Source organism: Leucopleurus acutus (genome assembly GCF_964270905.1).
Source record: "Leucopleurus acutus genome assembly, chromosome: 7".
Classification (NCBI taxonomy): Eukaryota; Metazoa; Chordata; class Mammalia; order Artiodactyla; family Delphinidae; genus Leucopleurus; species Leucopleurus acutus.
The window spans coordinates 44,238,492-44,265,645 of record NC_139150.1 but is presented as its reverse complement, the minus strand read 5'-3'; positions in this window follow the sequence as shown (position 1 = coordinate 44,265,645).

Sequence of the window (27,154 nt, the reverse complement as noted above, 5' to 3'; positions counted from 1 at the left end):
CCACCCCTTTGCTCCCCACCCCTCCACCTGCCCCTTATCCCTCTACACACCATACTTTTCAGTTTAACTTATTTTCCATGGCTGCTCACTGGCCACATGCTTTCTGTGTTTCCATCTTTAGCCTTGGTCCTAGGTTTCCACAGTTTGTTCTCTGCAGTTCTCCGCACCCACAATCCTTTATTCTCTTATTCTTTCCCTTCGTTTCTATTCCTTTATTCTACGTGGAAACTAAATGCTACACTCTTAATTTTTTCAAAAAATTCTAGTTCTTACTATTAGGATGTGCTAAGCACTACTTAAGCACTTTAAAATTACTAACTCAGCAAATATTTGTTACTATTCCAGGGATAGATTCTATTACTATCACCCTCTTTTTATAACTGCAGTAACTGAGGCAAAGAAGGGTAAATAAATTGTCCAAGAAGAAACAGCTGTCTAGTGGTGGCACTGAGATTTGGGCCCAAGTAGGCTGATTCTGATAGCCCTGATCTCACGTGCTACTCCACCGTGCTCTGATGAAGCCCTGTCTTGCCACTACTCAGAATTGTTCTCTTCCTCCCCTGAGCTCCCACTGAACCTTCTTTGTCCTGCTACCATAGCACTTAAAGGAGACTGGCTTTCTTGTACGTTCATTTAGTGTATATCTCCTTCTCAAGGTCCTATGCTCCCCAGGGTAGAGAATGTTCTTGTTTTTCCATTCCCAGAACCAACTGTCAGGTTGTGCACAGAGTAACCATTCAAAAAGTGCGTTATTGAGTAAAGGAAGGCCTTTAATCAAGAGGCCACTCAGAATGAAGCAACAGTACAGGGGAAAGGGCACAGGACTTTGATTCAGGAAAACTGAGTTAAAACTCTGGCTCTGGTATTTGATAGCTGTATGACCTTGGGCAAGTCACTTTGCCTCCCTACCCTTGGTTCTCTGAATGAAAAATAGGAATAAAGTCATCTAATTCACGTGAGCTCAGTATTTGACTCAACATATATTTTACATGAACTATTATATTCTTCATCACCCATTATTCCCTTTCTTTAGACTACAGGTCCAGGAGTCACTCCCACAGTCTTTCCCCCGTAATTCTACACAGCTCTATCCTTTCACTTAGACTCACTTCTTCATCTTTTTCTCTTATAATTTCATTGTATGTGCTGTAAGTCCTTAAGCATTTGAGAAGCAGTAACTGTTTCTATATTGCCCATTGTTGTGCTGGACTGTGCTGTGTCACCTTGGTTAGGTGAGGAAGTAGGATCTCTTTTGTCTTTGTAGCTGGTTAGAATCGGCCAAAGGAGAACCTTGCATGAGATTTGGGAGGCAAACTGAAGCAGGAGTCGGTGTTCTCAGAAAGTCTTTTTCACAATCAGACACTGTCGTGGAAGGATGCGGAGAAGCCCAGCGGGTCCTAGCCTGTCCCAACTCTGCTTTGCTCCACATCCAGTCATTTCCTGCCCACGCTGGCCAGGCTGCTGAACAGACCGACCCCAGATGCTCCATACAGAGGCAATCGTGCTCCCCTTACTCAGTTTCTCTTCAGAAACAGGATGTGCTTAGCTTCTTGGATTTCCCTGCAAGCTCCAAATTGTCCACACATGCCAATGTCTAGGTGAACTGATTAGGGACTCAGTCTCTAATATCCCAACTGCCCAGACCTTTGCTTCCCCAGCTCCTCTCACATTTTAACAAAGTCTAGATACAGGCAGTATCTCCAGTTTGTCGTGTGTGTGTGTGTGTGTGTGTGTGTGTGTGTGTGTGTGTGTGTGTGTGTGTGTGTGTGGCGGGGGGTGGGGGGTGGGAACAGAGAGAGACAAAGACCTGGCATATAGTAGGTGTCCAATAAATACTTGTTAAATTAATGAATAAATGAATGAATGTGAATATATATACTGATTTAATTCCCCATAAGACTGTTTGACTCCTAAGATCAAGGACTACATCTAAAGACTCTTTAAATATCTTTTACAGTACTAAGTTAGTATTTGTTAATTTTCAAAATGGCGCGTGGAAGAACCAAAAATAATGATGAACCCCTATAAAAAGATAGAAGGGACAAGCAAACACAGTCTGTAGAATTTTGTGTGACACAGTTGAGCTCCAAGGAAATACAGCTAAATACTATAGGTTCAAATAAAAACACAGGGTGACTCAGACCTTGTAAAAATGATTACTCCATAAAGTTAATGTAGGATATGATGAAGCCAAGCAACGATTATTATGAGAGATCCTCCGTTATTTCTGTTTTCCAAATAATCTAGAAATAACTTTTATGTGTGTTTCATATGTAGATAGATCTCATGTCTTAAGAGTCAAATTATGTCTCCTTTTTCTTATATTGTTCTTCTGTCAGTGGAAGAAAGAAATCTGTAATAGGAAAATGTGGTACATTGACTGAAAATTCTACATGTTATAAATCTTTTGCAAATTCTGCTCTAAGACTTCACTGTGGTCTTTCCTTTCTCTCTTTTTTTCTTAACTGCAATCATATCCACCCAGATGTTTGATCCCTGAACAAGTGTGATGTGTTCAAGATGTACACTTCATTAAATGAGGATTTAACAGGAGCACCGGTGTGTGATTTTCCTTTTTGAACTACATAGAAAAGAGAAAGCCAAAACCTATGGTAATGTGACATTTAAGTTGCAAATTCAAACTGAAAAAAAAATTAGGAAATGCAAAAGTTATGGTTGTCATAGCAATTCTAGCTAAACCTCAGTATGCAAGTGTATTTCCTGAAACTCATTTACACTGTAGAATCTTTTATATTATAATAGCATATATTTTAATGGTTCATGATTCCTACTAGCATATGCATTTATATGAACACAAAACAAACTCTTTTTTGTTTATATATTTTGCTATAGTAGTTCACATACTAAAAGCTGAATCTAAAAACTGCTCCTAAATTCATGCTAAAATTTTAAATTCTGGGTAGAGTTTGTTTACTGTGTCTTCCTTTCCCATCACCAGAACATGGTGTTTGGAGTAATGCATTCAACAATGTATGAGATGATCTCATTTGGCTTCATCAGTATTCACGTCGAAGCCCTCTTGACTTGAAAAATGCAACATTAAAGAACGTACAGAATGCTGGATTCTTTAATCCCAGTTGACTTTTTCATCATTTCTACATACCACATTACACATTGCGTGCGAGGTGCTTTAAAGCCCCTTTCAGCCTGGAAATACTCTGATTCTCCCAACTTACAGACTTCTTACTCAAAAAACACCCCATCACTTCTCCAACCATTGTTCCACTATCCCCTATGAATACTTTTGAAATATCATTTATTTTTGTAAGACAAGACAAAATTGAAGCATCCCTCAGGCAACATATAATAACATACATATCATATCTTTTTTTTCTCCACTAAAAGTTGTGTTTTACTTAGGGCAAAACTTGATAGAAAAGCCAAGATTTTTATGAATAACTTGAAGGCAAATTACTATAGCTCACACCTTTAGAGCTTCAAAGTATCTCAGCCAAGAAAGGGCATAACTCTAAATACACAATTTTCAGTATGTTCTATCGAACAAATCTAAAAGGGAAAGGACTTTTCAATTTCCCTGTTACTTTTAAGCATCATTCTAATTAAACATTCCCCTTTTCTAAAGGGAGATAGTAGGGCCAGGTGCTCTCAGCTTAAATCAAATCCAGCCAGCCTGCAGTTGACCTTGACATCCTGTTCATTCATATCATTTTACTCAGTATAGATAGTGCTGTGTTTACTCATCTCTGTCCCAAGTAGAACCCCAGGGTTCAGACCTTATCCTGTTCCTCTATTTTGCACACCATTGCATCCTGGGCACTTCCCAAAGGGAAGCACTACATAGTACATGCAGTTATGTATTTTTGGAATGAGTTAATGGTTTATAGCCTACTGAGCCTTCGTCTCCCCAGCATGGATGCTATTATTAAATTCGGGGTAGGCACTCAGTACATTTTTGGTGAAGGAAAGAGGATAAGAAAGCTTCTAGTAGAACTCTGAGGTGAGCAGAAAAGTTCTTTAAGACATCCAGGAGAGGAATATTGCTCCAAAGGAAATCACAGACATCAGCGACCACCAGCATGTTTGCTATTTTAGAATGTAATATATTTGGCATTGGATTCTGAGTCCCTGGTGCCTTATACCAAAATATTCATGGAAACATCTAAATAACATGTTTTCCTGTGGAGTGTTTTGCAAGTCTCAACCCATATCTGGCAGTCAAGACCCACTTGGATGTTGAGAAATGCTGTTGTGTTGCATCCAGGTGTTTGGCTGCATCAGAGCCGTTTTGTTTTCATCTGCCCTGCATTCTTACCTGGTGACACAGTCCACAGACTGAAAAAGCACACCAGGCAGAGACCATAATGACTTACCATTGTTCGAAAGAGCCTTGGGCCAAAAGTCACCATTTCATAAATGGTCTGCAAGCATTTGAAAATCAGGAGATAAGGACATATTAAGAAAACTGTTTCCACTTGGTAGAAGACTAGGGAGTCAAGGTAGGAGGTGGAGACAGGTGGGGAGTTTATTCTTCTCCCTTTCCAAAGCATCCATACGTTGCTCCATTCTAAGTCTGTGATAAACACACTGGATATTCCCGATACTCCTCTGTGGTTCTTTGTTCATTACAAGTATTAACACATTTGATCCACACAACATTATTACAACTGTCCAGTGATACTGCTATTTGCTTAGCCAGTATCCATTTCCCCCCTTTCTTCCACGTAAATAATACCATAATTTTGTTTGGGAGTGGCAATGTGGCCAGCTAAATTAGTGAAATCCCCAGCCTTCCTTTACATAATGTGAAGGATGTTCACGTGTGAATGTGATGCAGTTCTATCCAATGAGATAGAAACAGAAGTTTTGGAAGAGGCTTGCATCATCAAATAGTAAGGTAGAACAAGCCAAGAGAAGACCTTTTTTGCTTTACCTCTTTCTCTTTTCCCCCTTGCATATTCTGCCTGGAATATGAATATCTGCAGGTGCGAAACCATCTTGAGACCATGAGAATAAAAGTTACATATTTGTTCCACACATTAAGGATGGTGACACAAAGCTAAGGAAAAAATCTGATGGCCTCTTGGAGCCATTGTTCCAACCCTGGACTGTCTACTCCTGAATTATTACCCTAGAAAAATAACCACTCTTTGAATAAGCCATTGAACTCACATTTGTCTTGTGCAGCTGAATCTAATCCCCACTGATAGAGGTAGGGACTATTTAAATCCGTATGTTTCTAGTGAGGAAACAAGACACAAGGAGATTTAGTAACTTGGCCAAGGTCTCTCAGGCAGGAAGTGGAGGGAGTAGGATAAGCACCTAGGCCAATTGCTCCTGGACCTTTGCTTCCAGCATCCTGACCTAAGCTCTCGCTTTTTCTCTCTCTTTCTCTCTCTCTCTCTCTCTCTGTTTGGTTCCTACAGATCGTCAGGACCTTTGCACGTTCTTCAAACCCTGCCCCAGTCATCCCACTTCCCTGGTTCCAACAAAGAAAAAGGCAATGTCCACAACGGGCTTCACAGCATTCAGACTTGGCTTCACAGCCTTCAGGCTTAAGATAGAGAAAACTATTTCAGAAAGAAATTACTCATGATATTTTTCTCTAAGAAACACATGAAAGCTTTAAACAAAGTCCTAAACTAATAGGCTGCAAATCTGTCTTGCAATGGGCTCGTGAAGAATGAACTGCAGATTAATGAAAAACTCTTTCATTTCTAAGGGCTAAATCACTGTATATCATTAAGACAGCAGTTCCAAGGGGGCGCCTGGAGAGCTGTGACTTAGTCGTCAATCTTCAACCATCTTGCTCTCAACCTTTTCTCTCCTAGCAAAGTTTTACGCGGACATGCATAGGTTCTGCCTCTTGATATAAATTGTTTTTAATTGCTTATTAAAATTGGAAATGTACAACCATGAAAAGCGAGAAGAATGCAAATGTTCTGTTAGCAGTCTTTCTTCCAGGAAATACCCCAGCAAGTTGAGTACCAGAGATGTAACTTTATCAAATAGAACACGGAAGGGAGAAATGCACAATATGTCTGAGATCTGGAAGTAGGGTTAATCCACCCACTGACCCTAAGAAACATTACAGAGAGTGGTCATTTGGCTATATGAATGACAGCCTTTATAATGTAAAATGCTTTTCTATTCAAATAGAAATTTTCAGAGCACTAGGATTGAATTCCAGTTGATTTTGTCAGAAGGGCCTTAGAGCAGCATTTCCCAGAGGGTATAATGGTCAAATTTAGGAAATACCATATTTTGTAGACATTTGCAATGTACATTAGCATATTAAAGGCTTTGAAGGTTTCTGCAACACAGTGACAGGCTGGATATTATTCAATATATTTAAATATATTTGAGGAAAATATTAACCTACACGGAAACTGAGAACATCACGTCTTTACCTTGTCAGGTTAATGCTTACATGAATACTTTAATAATCCTCCTCCACAGCCCCCATCCCATTCATAAAGGCCTTAGCTATGCAGGAAGTTTGAATCAATTATATACAGTCAATCCTAATTCTTTGCAGATTCGATATTCACGAATCTGCCTATTGGCCACCATTTATGTGTAACTCCCAAGTCAATACTCCTGGTGCTTTGTGGTCATTTGCAGACATATGCAGAGAGGCAAAAGAAATTGTCTCCCAATGCATGTGTTTCCAGCTGAGGGGAACAAGGCAAGGCTTTGCCTTCTCGTTTCAGCTCTCATACTGCAACGAGTGGCCTTTTCACAGTACATTTAGTGCCACATTTTTATTTTTGCATTTTTTGTGCTTTGTTTGTTGATGAATTAGTTGTTTAAAATACCCCTATGTGTAGTGCTGAAGTGTGATCTAGTGTTCCTAAGAACAAGAAGGCTGTGATGTGCCTACAGAGGAAATGTGTCAGATAAGCTTCATTCAGGCATGAGTTATCGTGCTGTGGGCCAATATACAATATATAAGCATGTATATATATATAACAATATGCACATATACTGGGTTCCGTAAGATGTTATGGAAAAACCCAAATGAACTTTTTGGCCAACCCAATATGATGGTTACGAATCAATAATTTATCTTAAATAAGGTGTCCTTAAATAGAAACACACATAAAACAAGGCTATGTGTTGACTGATTGACAAAAATGTGCCCAGAAGCTCACACGAACCTGGCCCTGCATTTCTCCTATGAGCAGTGCTTCAGTTTTGGCCAACTCAGTGTTCAGGACAGCTTTATAGAACCTAACTACCACAGACAACAAGAATCGATTTTATCTTGTCAAACTTAATCAATTTAAAAACTGTCTTCAACACATAAGCACAAGTCACTGATAAGAAAACTTTATATATGACGCTATTCATCTTCAAGGCATTTTAATATAAGACAAGCAGTGATAGAAACAAAAATATATAAAAACGTTTACTGAGTCCTCACTATGTGCCAGGCACTGTTTCAGATCTTTCACATGTATTAGCTCAAAGAATCCTTCGAATGACCTGTGAAGCAGGAACACTTTCTTGTCTATATTTTACCTGAGGAAACTGAGACCCAGGGAAGCCAAGCAACCTGCCCACAGGCGCCCAGTCAGGACTCAGGGCTGGGATTTAACCCAGGCTGCCTCCGAAGCCGTGCTCGTGAACGAGTTACATGGGCTATGTGGAGAGAGGTAGGCGGCAAGATGCATTTTGATCCAGAGCTCAGACAGAATACATCAAAAACGTTATGTTCAGCATGATAAACGCCAGCTTGAGGGTGGTACATAATACTGGAATTGTTTCAACTGAAGAGATTCCACTGGCAGTCACGGCGTCAGGTGCTAGAGGATACTGTGGCTCAAGGTGGCGCTTTCTTTGTTTTGGGTTCTGAAATGTAAAGCACTTCAATTTAGGGCAAATTTAGATCAGACTAGCTTTGGAGCAATAGAAGACCCTGTGGGTGAAGGGCCATGGGCAAAGTCTTTTTAATCTCTGCTACTGCTCTCCCTTAAACGCTTCACCTGCACAGAAACTTGATGGGAGATTCGTGACAATCAGAGCCGGGGCGGGCAGGAACAGGAAGAAATGGGCTTCGGAGTGGGTGATTGGACAGAGGTGGAGAAACATGGAAGAAGAAGAAACTTAAACCGTAAGAATGAAAAAGCTTCACTATTTCAGTGAAGCTTTTTGTGGCCAATTTAGAATCCATTTCTCTCCCACCCCCACCTAATAAACTTCTGTCTGTTCTTCAAAATTTAGCGAAAACCTATGTGCTAATTAGTCTCCATGTGTCATCGCCCACCCAGCTCCGTCGTTCTCCCTTCTCTGCTGGGCCTCTGTGGGCTGTGTACACCTCCTGGCTGCTGCACTGACCTGCGACTGGCCTCAGCTAGTGCAGAGAAAATGGGAGGAGAGAGAGCTCAGAGCAGTTCCTCCCTACCCCCTGGCTGAACAAGTCATCCCAGTTTGCCTGGGACTTTCTGGTTTCAGCAGAATCCCCCATCCCATCCCGGGAAACCCTTCAGTTCCAGGCACGCTGGTACAGTTGGCCATCCTACCTACTTCTCCCTACTTGGGCACAATGCCTCTGAGTGTCTCCATCCTTCCATGACCACAGCTCTTATCAGGGGAGCCCTCCTCCATGCCTCCATGTTTCAAGTCTCACTGGGTCCTAGTTAATGCATTTCCTTACCTTATCCCTTTGACCTGCAGCTGGAATCTAGGTGCCACACTCCCCACTTGTTCGTTCCCCAAAGCCTGCCCAACTTTCACCTTCCTTTCACGAAAGTCTCCATCTGAACCGTCCAGAGTGGATTCTATTTCTGCCATCACAATGAATGAGGCTACTCTCATGACCTTATTCAGAATTCACATCCCATCTCCTTTCCTTCCCCTCCCAGAGGCCTCCCGTAACACTGGAGATGCCCCTGTATTCTTCCTCGTCTTGGCAACACTTGTTTGCATATCATCTCTTTGTGGGTAGAGACTGTGCCCAGTAGTCCTCTGTAGCCCTCACGGCATTTAGCGCAGAGCTGGACATCACGTGCCCAGTCGTCGGTTGAGGAGTGGGTGGCTGAGAGCACGAGTGAATGACCCTACAATGGCCTTGCGTCGAGCACCACACTGCCTGCTCCTTTCACTCCTGCGCCACTCTTTAGTTTGTAGTTTTGACTAGGTTGAGATGTTTTCTTCCACATCTCTGATGTGGCGCAATAAAGGTATGAATTAAAGTTTAAAAGACTATACTTATTGTGGTGGACAGAATAATGGTCCCCCAGAGATGTCACGTCCTAATCCTCAGAACCTGTGAAAATGTGAGGCTTAGTGGCAAAGGAAAATTAAGTTTGCTAATCAGGAAACCTTGAGATGGGAGGAGCTTCCTGGATAACACAGGTGGGCCCAATGCGATCACATGGTCCTTAAAGGCAAAAGAGAAGCAGCAGGAGAGTCAGTGTCAGAGGCTGAGTGAGCTTTGAAGGTGTTATGCTGCCGGCTTTGAAGATGGAAGAAGGGGCCACCTGGCAGGGGATGTGGACAGCTTCTAGAAACCGGGAAACGTAAGGAAACGGGTCCTCCCCCAGAGCCTCCAGAAAGAAAGCTGCCCTGCTGACACCTTGATTTCAACGCACTGAGACCCATTGCAGACTTCCGACCTGATGTCCAGAACTGTAAGGTAACTAATTTGTATTTCAAGCTACTACGTTTATGGTAATTTGTTGCAGGAGCAGTAGAAAACTGAGTCAGGAACCAAAAAGTAATTTTGCTCTGTTAATACAGATATTGGGTTGATTTCATAGCCAAGTCTTGTAGAATTAAAAAACTAGTTAAACTTGCTTATCATTTGATTCATGTCTTAACGCTACAGTGTGATTTTTGTAAGTATAAATTTGTAGTCTTTTTCGAAGAAAGTTTAGAAACATCTGATGAATGTTAGAGTTGGATCATCGGCTTTGTAGAAAGTTGAAAACTGCTTGTTCCTTATTTTCTGATCCACGAATGGCTACCTAGCATCTCTCTTGCAGATCTTTCCACTGTGATTTTCCCTCCTGTAGCTCATCCACAGTTAATTTGTTGATTAAGTCGTTGACTCAATAATCCTGAGTTTCCAGACTGCAGGATGGAGTCCTGATGACACTCAGCTGAGCTCAGCACACACACGCACTGTCCACTTATGCTCGCCTCCCCCTTCCAAAGAAATTTTATCTTAGGCTTTCTGGCCATAAACAGTGCTAAACATCCTACAACAAAGAATTACCTGTCCAAAATATCAGTGATGCCAAGGTAGAGAAACCCTGGTCTCCATGGTTTACTGATTCCTTTATTACTTACTTCATTCATCATTTTAAAACCAAATATTTGCTGAATATCTACTGTGCTCTAGACCCTACATAAAAATATGATTTTAGAGAACTTATAGCCTTGTTTTTGAAGAAGTCACGTTAACAGTGATAGTTAAGAGCAATGGTGTAATCACTAAAATATAAGCTCTGCGAGGTCAGGGAACCACTTTACTGACGTATCCCTGGCAGCTTGTAAATTCGCAAAAAATACTTGTTATTTGAATGAAGTATTTTATGTGGAGAGAGATGCACGAGAGTCTAGGGAACCCAGAGAGAGGATTTCTATCCTGAACTAAGAGGGTCAGAATTAGCATCCTGGAGAAGATTGTCCAGGCAAAGGAAGGAGATGGGGTGGTGGAGAGACGGGAATGGTCATGAGGGATGGAGAGAGGTGATTTCGGACAGATAGGTTTGGGCACCGTGATAGGACAACGTGCGGTCTCGTTACTTAGCTTTTCACTTGTGTGTTCGTGTCCTATCTCTCTAGTTCCTGTTGTAAGCAGTTTGAGCATCGGGATTGTGTCTAATCCTTTAGCAGAGTGTATCCCCCCCGCTTCTTCAGCAGTGCCAGAGCACTGTCTTGCACACAGCAGGTGATTAATAAGTGATTGTTTATTAACCAGTATAATTCACTATAAGAAGAAATAAACAACAGCACCTCCAAATACATTATGATACATGCATATTTACAAATATAGCTTATCCTATGAAATAGGGAGTTCTAAAAAAATGTATGTACATTAAATTTTGTAAATTTTGAATTCCAGCAAATAGCTAAAAAGTAAAGAAGTCATAGTTTATTGGGTAATGCACAATATTTTTGTGATGGTGAAATTTGCCCCCATGTCCTGGATCTGTTTTTTGTGTATAATTTAGCTGTGGTAAATCCAGAACGGTAGGCTTTAAGATGAAAAAGAAGCATGAGCAAAGCCTCAGTAGGCTGTGGGACAGTATTCAGCAGCCTAATTCATACCTATATTTTGAGTTCCAGAAGGAAAGAAGGAGACTGAAATGGTATTTGAGGAAATAATGGTTGGACAATTTTCGAAATTTGATGAAGACTAAACCCACCAGTCCAAGAATCTCAATGAAACCTAAGCAGGATAAGCACAAAAACAAAAAACCTAAGTACAGTAGTATTAAAATCAAATTGTGGAAAACCAGTAATAAAGAGTCTTGAGTATTCTACTTTTAGCTGCTGGTCCTCAGTGTTCTTTCATCTGTAAAATGGGTCTAATATCCATTTTGGTTTTTTCTAATAGTGGAGGCAGGTATGTAGAGTAAACAACATGTATTTAAGACCCCCATGATGTGGTGATTCTTAACAAAGGCTCAAGAACAGCCTGTGTCCCAAACTCGGCTTAAGGAGTCTCTGGCAGGTTACTTAAGCTCTCTGTGCCTTGGTTTTCTCATTGGTAAGACAGGATTATAACGATCCTACCTATAGGGATGTGAGGGTTAAATGAGATGATGACTATAAGATACAATAATGCCTGAAAATAGCTAGTGTTCAATAAATGTCAGCTTCTATTTAATGAGAAGCAAACAACCACGTTCTAGCACTAACGTGATGTGTTTCCAGAAGGAATGCCAAGCACGGTGTTTTTCTCAGTGCAGCTCAGGTTTACGCACTGAGGCAGACTTGCACAGTACATAGGACCGGCTAAAACTGTGTTCCCGTGGCTGTGTTCCTGAGGCTCCTCCGCAGGCTGCGCCTACAACATCCCAAAGCACAGACTCAGCTCCAGGCTCCTTGGGTAGAGAAAGTGCTGTGCTTTGGTAAAGGAAAGAATCCAGCATCTCCTTGGGGAGTGAACTTGCAAGTCCAGGCAGAATCTAGTTTCCCTTAGGATCTCCTGAAAAATTATCTATTTTTGCAACCAGCAAATCTTTAAAAATAGAATAGTCTTTTAATAAAAAGTTCTTTTTTCCCCCAAAGAGTAAAAAAGGAATTTAAAAACTATAATATTAATGCTGAAATAAAAATTAAAACACTCTCCCCTGGAACTTTTATAATCACTTTTGTCTCTGCCAGCTTTCATGAGCTTCAGAATTGTAGGTTTGATTTGAGTTGTCAGTCAGTATTCATCCATTGGGGTAAAATGTGCCACGTAAACAAACACACAGATAAAAGAGGGTCAGCATTGCTCCTTGCACAAGAAAAAATGACTGCCGATTCACATAAAGGGAGATCTGTCCGTCATTCTGTCACCATGATCCATCTTGCTTTGTTGGATTTGGCATCTTTTTTTATTTTTAAATATCTTTATTGGGGTATAATTGCTTTACAATGGTGTGTTAGTTTCTGCTTTATAACAAAGTGAATCAGTTATACATATACATATGTTCCCATATATCTTCCCTCTTGCGTCTCCCTCCCTCCCACCCTCCCTATCCCACCCCTCCAGGCGGTCACAAAGCACCGAGCTGATTTGGCATCTTAATAAAGCCCTTTTATCTTAAAAAGACTAGGGTCTAGTTCAGCAAGACCTTGCTTAGGGTGTCATTTTGAACTTATACCGTTTCATATCATCATGGGGCAAAGGGGTTTGGATCGACATCTTGCTTCCCGCCGATTTTATTGACAGCGTTGAGAATCTCATCTCGGAGGAGTGAAAGTTAAGTGTATTATTGACAACATGTAAATAAGAGAAGATTAGTGCCTTTCCTGGTGAAATAAAAACGACCTCACTTTCAAAAAAGCCTGTTTGAAACTGACTGCTCATGACTGTATACAACTGACACTTGGAGTTATTCCATCTTCCCCTAAATATAGGCAAACTGTCTTAGTCAAGGTTCTCTTGGTTGCAAGTAATTGACAGCAACTGAAATTTACTTGAGGGGAAAAAATGCACTTATTGGAAAGTTACTGAGTTCGCTTCCAGAATTCAGGAGAGACTGGGCCTGTCAAGTAACTGCAACCAGAACCGGAAAGGGAACAGGAATCCAGCTGTCCCTCTCTCAGTTCCTTGTCTCTGGTTCTCTGTGTGTCTCTGTTCTTTCTCTACTGTGCAATTTTTTTAAACTTTTTTTATTGAAGTAGAGTTGATTTACAATGTTATGTTAGTTTTAGGTGTACAGCAAAGTGATTCAGTTATATCTATCTATATTTTTGTCAGATTCTTTTCCATTATGGTTTATCACAGGATACTGAGTATACTTCCCTGTGCTATACAGTAGGTCTTTGTTGTTTATCTATTTTACACAGGTATCTATTTGTGTATCTGCTAATCCCAAACTCCTAATTTATTCCTCCGCACCTTCCCCTTTGGTAATAAGTTTGTTTTCTATGTCTGTGAGTCTGTTTCTGTTTTGTATATAAGTTCATTTGTATCATATTTTAGATTTCACGTATTAGTGATATCATATGATATTTGTCTTTCTCGTTCTGACTTACTTCACTTAGTATGATAATCTCTAGGTCCATCCATGTTGCTGCAAGTGGGATTATTTCATTCTTTTTTATGACTAATATTCCATTGTATATATGTATCACATCTTCTTTATCCATTCATCTGTTGATGGACACTTAAGTTGCTTCCATGTCTTGGCTATTGTAAATAGTGCTGTGATGAACAGTAGGGTGCATGTGTCATTTCAAATTAGTTTTTGTCATTTCCAGATATCTGCCCAGGAATGGGCTTGCTGGATCATATGGTAACTCTACTTTTAGTTTTTTAAGGAATCTCCATACTGTTCTTTTCTGAGCAATTTTTCACCATCTCCTTGCCCACATGGCAGAAAGTGTCCAACCTACAGCTCCCTCAGTTACATTCACTTGGTCACATCCACAGGCAGAAATGAATGAGTTATCTCTGAATCCCAACTCTGAGTTACTAGGAGTCAAACCTTCCTAGTGAGCTCAGATCAGATGTCCTCTGGTGGTCTAATAAGTATCGTCAGTGTGGGTACATAGTCTGGGGGACAGGATGTGTGACCCAGCATGGATATCTGAGCCCCATTTCTGTGAGCAATTAGTCGGCTGTAGACTGAAAAAAATGCACAACCTAAAAATTGAGAATTATATTTTATTTGGTGGACAAAACTGAGGACTTAAGCCCGGGACGCAGCCTCTCAGATTGCTCTGAGGGACTGCTCGGGAGAGGTAAGGGAGGAGCTGGGATATATAGGAGTTTTTGCAACAAAGACTAACTAGGTAGTTGGAACTTCAAAAGATTACTGTTAATTAATCAGAAAAATAGACATCTCAAGTTAATGAATTTAGCACTTTTCTATGTATGAAGGATTCAAGAGTCTGGGCTCGTTGAAATCATTCCTTTGATTAAGAACCTTAGCTATCTGGTGCCAGTTCTTTCCCATCCTGAGTCGCCTCAGGGTGCACGGTTGGGGGCAGCTGCAGTGGCTGAGGGCATGGCAGCGGGCAGCCTGTTTGTCTCCATCCTGAGTTCCGTCAGGGCTCGCTCTTGGGTCAGCTACAAGTGGCTTGATGGGTGCAATATCCTTTGTTTACCAATATGGCAGGCAACATTTCTCATTCACAAGGCAGTTCTCAGAGAGAAGGGAGATATTTAGCAGATATCTGCACAAACATTAAAAGAGTTGCTTTTTTTACATAATAATAGCTATAAAAGATAATGTCTACTCAGCAAAGAATTCAACTCTTTTATTCCACCAAAATGTAGCTAAGGAGAAGGCCCCACAGTCAACCCTGGGCCAGCCTGAGAGAGGCCTTGGTGTGGAGGAAGGTGACTTGAAAGAGGGCAGATCTACAATTGTTAGGAAAGCACAGCTTGCCATCTCTGGGTCTCCTGACACTCTTCAATGGCCAGACAGCAGAGTTTTTATGGAATTCCTTCTGCAGTTCGTGGAAATTTGCGTGCAAACCTAAATATTAGCCAAGATAAAATTTTATCTAGAACTTTGCACTGTTTATTTTTTAAAGCATTAAAATTTATAGCTAAGCTGAAGTTGGTTTAAAGTGCAATAAAACATGGGTTATTCCCTTGAGATAATACTTTGGGAATATACAAAGCAACTGATAAAGCCTTAAGGCATTTTCCATCTTGATGTGTTGACTTGATGGTGAATTTAAACCTTCACCACGGTATCTTTCAGAATGTTGTTATGTATTTGGGGGAATTATGTATCTGCCTCCCTCCGATTTTTATCCTCAACTCATTCAGGATAAACTGGCTCTTCAGTGTCTCTGTAACTTCCCAAATTCCACAGCACCTGTGATGGATGCCAGGTCTCTCGGAGTAGCTTTTATAAATCATTTATGTTAAAAATAATCCATCCATTTTAGAGATATAGACTGAATTATACTGGGATAAAATTGCGTGATGTGTGAGATTTGCCTTAAATACTTCAGTAAAGAAAAACAAAAAGGGCACTGATGAAGCTAACGTGGTAAGGTCTAAATAGTAGGTAAATAGGGATGTATTGCACTATTCTCTCTGCTTTTGTGGATATTTAAAAATTTGAACAACAGTAAAATATTTTAATAACACAAAACAACATGATCCTGCCCAGCCATTCTTCTGATGTTAGAATTCCTCTGTAATATTCCTGGCCATCTGTTGTTGAGCTTCTGTTTAAAAATCACCAGGTCAGGGAATTCATTATCTTCTAAGGCAGTCCATTCCATCTGAGGACAATTGTGATTATTTCACACTGCATTAACATTTATTTATCTGAATCAACTCTTACCCCACACTTTTACCACCAATACTGGCAAAAAAAATTGTCAAATCAACTTCCTCAGAACTCTAGAAATTAGCCAAAGGTTTGTAACAATCCAGGGATAGTTTAAGAAAGACAGCCCAATATCAGTAAAAACAACAAGCTTTGTGGCATTTTAACTTGCTCTATTCCCATCCCCTTCTTGGTTTCCTTGAAAACCAACATTTCCACAATCACATGGAAAGCAGCAACCTAGCAGCCTCTGGAGGCGACAGAAAGAGGTTGAAGATCCTCCAAAGCCCTACTTCCAGAGAATTGTCATTATTCTGTCTAGCAGTTCCCTGGAAAACTCCACTTGCATGGCTTGTCTTCATTTGACCTGACTCAGAACTCTGCCCATGGACGACAGATTTGCCTCCAGTGGTGTTTGTTGAAAATGATCGTTTAATGGTTCAGCTGCCTGAGGTAGTGGGCAGCTGGTAACTTGGGGCAAATGGTAGGCTGACTAAAAAAAGTTAAAACAAAAAGCTGGAGGATGAGATATCTATAAAAAGTTTTGGAAAACTCCCACATGTTCCTGGGGAATCTAGAAGACCACACACGTGTAGTGCTGTGCACATGCCCAGGGCTGTGTGCATACTTTGGAGAGACCTGAGAAAGCCTTAAGCACACATATGTATGTCTGACCTTGAGACTCATCTCAGGCTGTAGTGAAGGATAAGGCAGAGTGGCAAACTGAGTGGTGAAGGCATACCACAGCACACACCCAGAACACCTCAGCAATGGCTGGGAGACTTACCCGTTGCAGGTATTTAAGGGGATCTCTGTGCAAACATTAGCTGACCACTGAAGCAACCAAGCAGAGATTTCGGTGGCTGCAGAGGACAAAGAACTGAGACTTTAGAGAACTGTTCTAGAAAACTCGCTCGACAAACAGCAACAGCAGCAATAACTGATAACAAACTCTGGGGAAGCAGGAGAATCTAATTTCCAGAATTGCCGCACTATATTGTTAAAAACATCCATTGTCAACAACAAATTTTGACACAGACAAACTGTCAACTTAAAAAATGCACAATATGAGAGTTGTGAGTTTAAGTTTTATTCAGGGACCTTGCTGAGGACTATAGCCTGGAGAGCCTCTCAGTAGCTCTGAGGGAACTGCTCCCCAGAGGTAGGGGAGAAGCCAGTATGTATATGATTTTTAGCCAGAGAATACGTGGTATCAAGCATACATCTTGAATAAAAGATGACTGCTAGTCACAAAGAACAGAAATCTCAAGTTAATGACTTTAGTGCTTTTGTATGCATGTATGTATGTGCTATGACTGGACTGCTTTCTTCTAATGGCAGCCATTAAAGTCTCTGGACCCCTACTACTCTTACTAGTCTGTTATGGTCTAGGACATGATTCTCCCTTGTTGCTTCTTCCCATATCTAGAGTTGTACTATTATAGTCATTTTGATCTTATATAGAACTATATATTTAGTGAATCATTTCAAGTCACTTAGTCATCAGTTTTGTCAGATGGTTAGTTACACATTGAGTAATACAAGAAACAACAATCTCACAAAATAGGCAGAATACAAGTAATATAACTAGTAACATTAATAAGGTCATAAGTAAGAATTTAAGTCAAGAACTTCAGAACCAAACCAGGTCCTTAAAAGATCACTAAGTCTAGGAAGATGATCACTTAAGGCAGAAATCTGATTTTTCATGTGGGTCATTAAATGCTTCCCTGGTGGCGCAGTGGTTGAGAGTCCGCCTGTCAATGCAGGGGACATGGGTTCGTGCCCCGGTCTGGGAGGATACCACATGCCGCGGAGCCTGTGCGTCCGGAGCCTGTGCTCTGCAACGGGAGAGGCCACAGCAGTGAGAGGCCCACATACTGCAAAAAAAAAAAAAGATTCCCTAAATGCATTATATTCTCTAGAACTACTTAATTGTTCCCAACATAAGGGGGCCTTTAAACTTAAATGACCAGAGCTTGGTGTTATCTATGTAAATCCATCCCATAATTGAGGGGGAACCCCTCCTGATAATTGGGAAGTTATGTTTGTTTGTTTTACCAAAACTTAGCTCATTGCTCTGACCAAGCTTGAGTAGCTTTTAAAGAAAATTAATCTTTATGGTCAAGGTCAGAGCAAATATTATTGATAGGCCAAATGAGGGAATACCACCTAGTAATATCAATAGTGGCTCGAACAGAACTATAACTCCCTTCTTCTAAAATAAATTTTCTAAGTGTCATCCAATCAGAGGCTTGGAGAAAAGAAGTCCACCAAGGTAAACCAGAAGTACTGGACGTAGGTAATTGACCACAAATCCAGAAATTAGGTTAATTTTAAAAACCTGTATGTGTAGGATCATGCCTATGATAGAAAAACATTGGCTTATATGCAAAAGTCTAAGAAGTCAAGAAAACATAAATAATCATTCAGGTCAGGTCCAGAATCTTGGGCTAGCTATCTATTTCTGGTGTTGTCATCTTGTCCCGGTGTGGGTGTTGTTTCTTCTCTGAGCATTGTTTTAAAGTGAGTTTGAGGTCAGCAGCCCTCCCTATAGATCAGTCTGGCGCAGGGGTCCTTTTTAGGTGGGAAATATAAATCTGAGAGTCAATTCCTTTCAGTTTTGCTGGGCATGAGCTAGTTAAGAGTACCTGATAAGGGCCCTTCCATCTATGTTGGAGAGAGTGCTTTGAATGGTGTCTTTTTCAGCATACATGATTATGACCTGGTTGTAGGTCATGGGACATCTGATCTTCATCTAAAGATAGAATGCTGTGATAAACTTCAGAAACAAGCTTAGAATGTCCTTTTAATAATTCAATTAAACTTTTGCAATAATGTAACATAGCAACAAGGAGCCATCGAAGAATGAGTCTTAGTAAATAGTAATATCTCAAAGACAATTAACAGCACTAGAACTTAATATCCACAAAACTATATTACTGAAAGATAGTTTTTCTCTAAAAATCACCCTCATTTCTACCAAAGATAGCCAAATTAAGACATTCTCAAGGCTAGTCCATATGCTGGGCCATAAAATAAGTCTTACTAAGTTTAAAAGGATTTATATCATAGAAAGTTTGTTCTCCAACCACAACAGAATAAAATTAGAAATCAAAAATAGAAGAATATTTGGCACATTTGCAAATATATGGATATTAAACAACGCACTCCTAAATAATCAATACGTCAAAGAAATCACAAGGGGAATTACAAAATACATTGAACTAAAACTAAAACTCAACAAACCTTATAGGATACTGCTAAAATAGTGTTTAGAGAGAAATTTATACCTCTGAACACCTATATGTTTTTAAAAGATATCTAATCAGTAACTTAACATTCTACCTTAAGAAACAAAAGAACATTCTAAACACGAATTAACCAGAAGGAAGGAAATAATAAAGATTAGAGTGGAAATACATGAAACAGAATAGAAAAACAGTAGAGAATATTAACAAAGCAGAAGTTTGTCTTCAAAAATATAAACAAAATTAATAAACCTTTAGTCTTATCAAGCAAAAAACAAATTCACATTACTAAAACTAGGAATGGAAAATGGGACATCCCTACAGCCTTTACAGAAATAAAAATGATTATAAGACAATACTAGTGTGTGTGGAGAGAGAGAGAGAGAGATTTATTATAAGGAATTGGCTCATTCAGGGAGTCTGACAAGTCCCAAGATGTGTAGTCACAAGCTAGAGACCCAGGAGAGCCAGTGATATAGTGTCAGTTCAAGTCTGAAGGCTTGAGAACCAGGAAAAGTAATGGTATTCTTCTAGTCCAAATTCCAGCAGGTTCAAGACCCAGAAATAGCTGATGTTTCAGTGTGAGGCCAAAGGCAGGAAAGGACCAGTGTTCCAGCTCAAGGCAGTCAGGCAGGAGGAGTTCATTCTTCCTCATGGGAGAGTCAGTCTTTTTGTACAATTCAGGTTGTAAATTGGTTGGTAATCCAAAAATTTCCTACAACCTACAGAATGGGAGAAAATATTTGCAAATCATATATCTGATAAGGGATTAACATCCAAAATATATAAAGAACTCATATAACTCAAAAGCAAAAAACCAAACAATCTAGATAAAAAATGGGCAGAGGAAACTAAATAGATATTTTTCCAGAGAAGACATACAAATGGCCAACAGGTATATAGAAAGGTTTTCAACATTACTAATCATCAGGGAACTGCAAATGAAAACCACAGTGAGTTATCACCTCACCTGTTAGAATGGCTGTCCTCAAAAAGACAAAAGATAAGTGTTGGCAAGGATATGGAAAAAAGGAAACCTTTGAGCACTGTTGGTGGTAAATTGATACAGCCACTATGGAAAACAGTGTGGCAGTTCCTCAAAAACTTAAAATAGAACTACCCTATAATTGAGCAATTCCACTTCTAGGTATTTATCCAAAGGAAATGAAAACATTAACTCAAAAAGATATATGCTCCCCCATGTTCATTGAAGCATTATTCACAATAGCCACAACATGGAAACAACCTAAGGGTCCATCAGTGGATGAATAAAGAAAATCTGATATATGTATATACACATACAATGTGGAATATTATTCAGCTATGAGAAATAAGGAAATCCTGCCATTTGTGACATTGGATGGACCTTCAGGGCATTATGCTAAGTGAAATAAGCCAGTCAAAGAAAGACAAATACTACGTAACATCACTTATATGTGAAATCTAAAAAAAAAAAAAATTCAAACACATCAGAACAGAGAATGGAAAAGTGCCTGGGATGGAGGAGGTGGGGAAATAGGGAGAAGCTGGTAAAAAGAGTACAATTTACAGTTATAAAGTGAATAAATTCTGAGGATCTAATATGAAACGTGGCTATAGCTGATAACACTATATTATAAAATTGAAACTTGGTAAGAGAGTAGAATGTAAATGTTCTCATTAAAAAAAAAAAGTGAGGTGACGGGTGTGTTAACCAACTAGATGGTGGAAATCCTTCCTCAATGTATACATATATCAAATCACCACAATGTACAATTTAAATATCTTACAATTGTATTTGTCAATTATGCCTCAATAAAGCTGAAAATTTTTTTCTACAAAGAAGAGTTCAGTCCCGTATGGCTTCACTCATGAATTTTATGAAATGTTTAAAAAGAATGAACTCTCAGTTCCTAAAAAAACTAAACACAGAATTATCATATGACTGAGATTTTCTAATCTTATGTATATACTCATAGGCATTGAAGGCAAGGATTCAAACAAATACTTGTATGCCAATATTTATTACAGTGTTGTTTACAGTAGCTAAAAGGTAGAAATAACCCATGTCTCAATCAACAGATGAATGAATAAACAAAATGTGATATATACAACCAGAGAAGCATTATTCAACCTTTAAAAGGAATCAAGTTCTGATACATGCCACAATATAGATGAATCACGAAAATATTATCCTATATGAAATAAGCCAGACATGTTAAGAAAATAATACAAGGAGGAAATATTTCCCAACTCATTATATAAGGCCACGGTTACTCTGGCACCCAAACCAAAGAAATCACAAGAAAGGAAAAGTACAGATCGATATCCCTTGCAAATATAGACATAAATCTCCTCAGAAAAACACAGGTGAACTAAATCCAGCAACATTTAAAAAGGATTATACACCAGGACCAAATGGGATTTATTTCAGGAATGAAAGATTGGTTTAACTTACAAAAATCAATCAATGTAATGCACCATATTAATGGAATAAGGAACAAAAACCACATGATCATCTCAATTGATGCAGAAAAAGACATTTGACAAGATCCAACAACCTTTCATGATAACAACACTCAACAAATTAGGAATAGAAAGGAATTTTTCAAACTGATAAAAGCCATCTAAAAAACTCAGAGCCAGCACTATATTTGATGGTGAAATACTGAAACTTTTTCCTCTAAGATCCAGAACAGGACAGGATGTACAATCTTGTCACTTCTATTCATCATTTTATTGGAGGTCCTAGCCAGTGGAATCAGGCAAGAAAAAGAAAGAAAAGGTATCAAAATTGGAAGGGAAAAAAGTAACACTATCTCTATTTGCAAATGACATGATCCCGTATAGAAAATACTAAGGAACTCCAAAAAGCTATTAGAATTAATAGTGTGGCAAGATCAATATGCAACAGCTAATTGTTTTTCTGTACACCAGCAATGAACAATTTGAAAATGAAGTTAAGAAAGCAATTTTATTTATGAAAGCATCAAAAAGAATAAAATAGGAATAATTTTAACAAGTGCAAGACTTGTGTACTGAAGTCTACAAAACATCACTGAAAGAAATTTAAAAGTTCTCCATAAGTTGAAAGACATCCTGTGTTCATGGATTGGAAGAATTAATAATCTTAAAATGGCAGTTGTCCCCCAAATTGACCTACAGATTCAATGCAATCTCTATCAAAATTCCAGTGACTTTTTTGCAGAAATAGAAAAACTCATCTTAAAATTCATGTGGAATCTGAAGAGACCCCAGAGAGCTGAAACAATCATGAAAAGGAACAAAACTGGATGAATTCTCACTTCCTGATTTCAAAACTTACTACAAAGCTACAGTAATCAAAACAATATGGTACTGGAATGAAGACACACATATAGACCAATGAAATAGAGTAGAGAGCCCAGAAATAAACCCTCACATATATGATCAAAGAGTTTTTTAATAAAAGTGTCATGACTATTCAATGGAGAAAGGACAGTCTTTTTAACAAATGGTGCTGTGAAAACTGGATATCCACATATAAAAATTTGAAGTGGATCCCAACCTCACACCATACACAAAAACTAATTCAAAATGGATTGGAGAACTAAATGTAAAGCCCAAACTACAAAGCTGTTAGGGAAAAAAGCCATAAATCTTCGTGGCTTTGGGTTAAGCAGTGGTTTCTTAGACATGACACTGAAAGTACAAGCAACGGAAGGAAAAAATAAATTGGATTTCATCAAAGTTAAAAAATTTTGTGCCTCAAAAGACACCATCAAGAAAGTGAAAACACAACCCGTGGAACTGGAAAAAAAATTTGCAAATCATATATGTGATAAGGGATTAGGATCCAGAATACATAAAGAATATCTGTCCCTCCATGATAAAAAGACAGTCAATCCAATTGAAAAGTGGGCAAAGGAACTGAATAGACATTGTTCCAAAGAAGGTATACAGATGGCCAAAAAGCACAAAAAAAATGCACAATATTATTAGTTATTAGGGAAATGCAAATCAAAACCATGAGATACTACTTTACATATAAATCAACTTTTAATACCTGATGCTAAGTCAAAAAAGCCAGACACAAAAGGTCACATATTGTATGATTCCATTTATATGAAATGTCCAAAGTAAGCAATCCATGGAGACAAAAAGTAGGCTAAGGGGTCAGGAGAGGGGCAATTTGGAGGAAATGAGGAGGGACTGTGAATCATTTTCTTTTTGGGGTGATGAAAGCATGCTAGATTAGATGGCAATAATGGTTGTACAACTTTGTGAACACACTAAAGACAAATGTAATTATTTACTATTCATTAATTTACAAACCCTGGCTCTTACTGGGCATATCATCCTTCTGCCCAATAAGCAACTTTGCAGTTTAAACGCCATACTTCAGTATTTGGAAGTTTGAGAGCTCCTGGTAGGAATATGCCCTCCAAGAAAAAAAAAATCCATATGAGGTAGAAAAAAAGAATATCCTTCACTTAGAAAGAATATTTATACAAAGATTAAGAAATTTTCCCATCTTGAGAAGTGTGGGAACTATTACTGAACTAATTCTAAAGAGACGTGTTAAGGTTCAGGGCGCCATGTGTACTGATGCAGATAGACATCATTCATAGTACTTGAGAATTCTCATTTCCATATACAGCAAGCCAGGGCAATAAACACAGCTTTGATTGATTCTTCCAGGAAAAGAATGTGCAATATGGTGTAAGCACATTTCTTGTGTTTGTTTTTTTTTTCTTCTTTTTTTTTCCTGAAGAGAATGGTTCTGAGAAAACCACAATAAGCTAGAGAGAATTCTGTGAGTTGCTTTTCAACTTCTCATATGGGAGCCCCAGGGCTCATTGGAATGGAAGGGTCCCTGCAGCCTCCTATCTGTGCTCTTTGAGATCTAAGCCATTTCTTTCAGTCTCTCCAATAATTGCTTTTTTCCACTAAAAATTTAATAGATAAGCCTACTCCAGTGAATTGCCACGTAGCTCACTGAGATAAAAATTAAAAACTGTGAAAAAAGTAATTAGATCTTGAACTTAATATGCCCCAAACAGAATCATTGATTTCTAACCCTTCCAAACCCATTCTTCCCCTAGTTCTCTTCACCTCAGTATATGGCATCACAAACCATCTAATTGCTTAAGCTAAAAATCCAGGAGACTTCCTTATTCCTCCCTTTTTTTCACCTCCAACATCCAACACATTATCAAGTCTTATTGGCTCTAACTCCAAAACATCGCTTTAATTCATCTACTTCTCTCTAAGCCCACTGCTACTATCCGAGTCCAAGCCATTATTTTCTCTGACGAGGACCACTGCCATAGCCTCCTAACTGGTCTTCCCAACTCCACAGTCACCCCACTGCGAGCCACTCTCTCCTGAGCTACTAGATTGGCCTCAGCAAGAAATTCACTTCCCTACACAAACCCATCTCCCGAAAAGTGTCCCATGGCATGTAAAATAAAATCCAAACCACTTACAAAGCCCTGTTCTCTCAGACCCCTGCCTCCCCCTCTGACCTCCTCCACTTGCCCTCACTTGCTAGACAGCAGCCTTCTTTCTTTTCCGCTAACACTCCAAGCTGACCCCCAGTTTAGGTGGTTGCATATCTGAAACATTCTGGTCATTTCAAGTCCCAGCTTAAGAATCACTGCCTCAGAGTATCTTGAGTGATGACTAATCTCATACCTTTCCCATTACATTGTGGTATTTTAATCATAGTACTTATCTTTATTTAAAATTTTTGGTTCTATTTGTATCATGTATGAAATGTAAGCCCCACACAGGTAGTCTGTTTTGTTCCTCACTTTATCCCCAGATCCTAGAAGACTGCCTGGCACCTAGTAGGAACTCAATAAATGACGTGTTTAATGATTACATGTATTTCAGGACTGCATTTCCTGAGCCCTACCTCAGTTCCTAAAAGCTAGTCAATTCTTCCCACAAGCATTTTTTCAGTGCCTTATTAAGTGCCAGGCGTGATGCCAGGAGCTAGAGGCATGAAGCCTAAAATCTTACCTTTGCACACCTGTGCACACTGTTGGCCAGCTGGGGGCCCTCAGTAGATTTTGATTGATATGGAATGATTTATTTATTATGCCCAGCTGAGATTACTAAAGAGAATATTGAACATTTTGACAGTTTCTTCAATCACTATGGAGACAGAGACTGTTACCATATTTAAAGCACAGATTTGCCAACTTAAAAAGATGTTGGGTCGCTAATAATAACATACTAGTATGTTATTTTAGTTGATATTAAGAAAACAGACTCAGCATCGAACATCCCTAAACTGATGGTTACTTGGTGAGCCCCCTGTGACAGGAAAGCAGCCAGTGCCCAAGAGAAAGTCCCATTCACTCGGATGCCAGTCTGTAGTAGCACTGGCCCAAAGGCAAAGGCTGAGTCCAGGATGAGCAATGCACTGCCAGAGACCCAGCATCTCAAAGTACCTGCCAGACTGGGCTGTGTCAAGCAAATGTCTGGCTTACAGCTTACAGGCCATCATGTGAAATCAAGGCAATTCATGAAGCGTTTGCTGAGCACCTATAGTGTGCTCCAGACCCTCTGCTGCACATGGGAGATACAGACCCAGACATAGTCTGGTGAAGCTGAAGTATGGTTCATTTATTGAAACCCAATGCTCAGCTCTCTTATCATTCTTTGAAGACTAATTTGAAGCCACTTTAAAATAATTTTACAAATACCAATTCCCTTAATCTTTATCAACTTTAGGTGGTTACTATTATCCCCATTTTAAAAATTCAGGAAGTTGGGATACAGAGGGATTAAGTGCCTAGCCGAAGGTAACACATCTGGTAAGTGGTAAGCCTTGCTCAGATATCACCAGCATCTTCATCTGACTCAGTGCCCTGACTCTTCTCTAAGGATCCAAACTCTGCACCTCACCCTGGATCTAGTCTTGCTCCTCTGGAAGTTGATCTCCTCGACTTGATATCCTCCTAACTTCTTCCTCTGCTTGTTGCTTTTGTTAACATCTCAACCCTCCCTTGCCCGGAGTCTGAATCGACTCTTTCTCTGATTTGTGAAACCTCATCGTCCTCCCAACTCCCGGCTCCAAATTGTACTGACAGCAAGTGTCTGTGGGCTCTGAAGACTATATCCAAATGGGCTGGTGGTTTTGGATTTATCAATTCAACAAAAAAACTGGGACGTTGTGATTCCCACATAGACGTCTTGGAAAATGCATTCATATAGGAACTGAAGACTACACAACCACAGACAAGTATTTTGCATCTCTACAAATAAGTTGCAAGATAAATGCAAGACTGTTATCTTTTCCAATAACTTAATGTGCCAAAGGGTCACGAACAATGAACAACAGAGGTGAGAACAGCACTGCAGATAGACAGCACACTTTAAAATGTGGGCCACTCGTGGGGAAATTGTAATTGTCATTTTCAATTTTTTAACACTCTTCTACCCTATTGCCCTCCAGTCTTTTTAATAAGGCATTTCTGTGTATGTGTGTGTATGTGTGTGTGTGTTTTCTTTTCACATCGGAAGGAAATAGCTATGTACAACTGTAATAAATAGGAAAGTCAGTCGGCAAGTGATTACGAGCTCCACAATGAGTCATAAATATTAAATTTCGCTTGGACCGTTTGGCACTCTGCAGTGTAGTTTCCGAGATAATGTGCATATAACCCCAGGTCTTATCAGTTTATGAACCAAAGGTTATGACCACAGTAACATTGTATCCTTAGGTCCTCCTGGATTATATAACCTCTTACTTTCTAAGGGGCAAGCGCTAAGAGAACCCCCTTTTCCCTTTATTACGTTTTGCTGAGAGGCCCAAAATACGGGGGTTATGGGTTTACGTGTAATTTTCCCTGTTCCTCTGCTGTCCTTACATTCCAGCCGAACCCTTGCCATCCCTCTGATCTGTTTTCTAATCACTTGGCCTAGAGTGCTTCCTACATTCCCCTGGGGCTACTTACGAGGAACCACTGACCTAACCTTTATTCCTGTGCC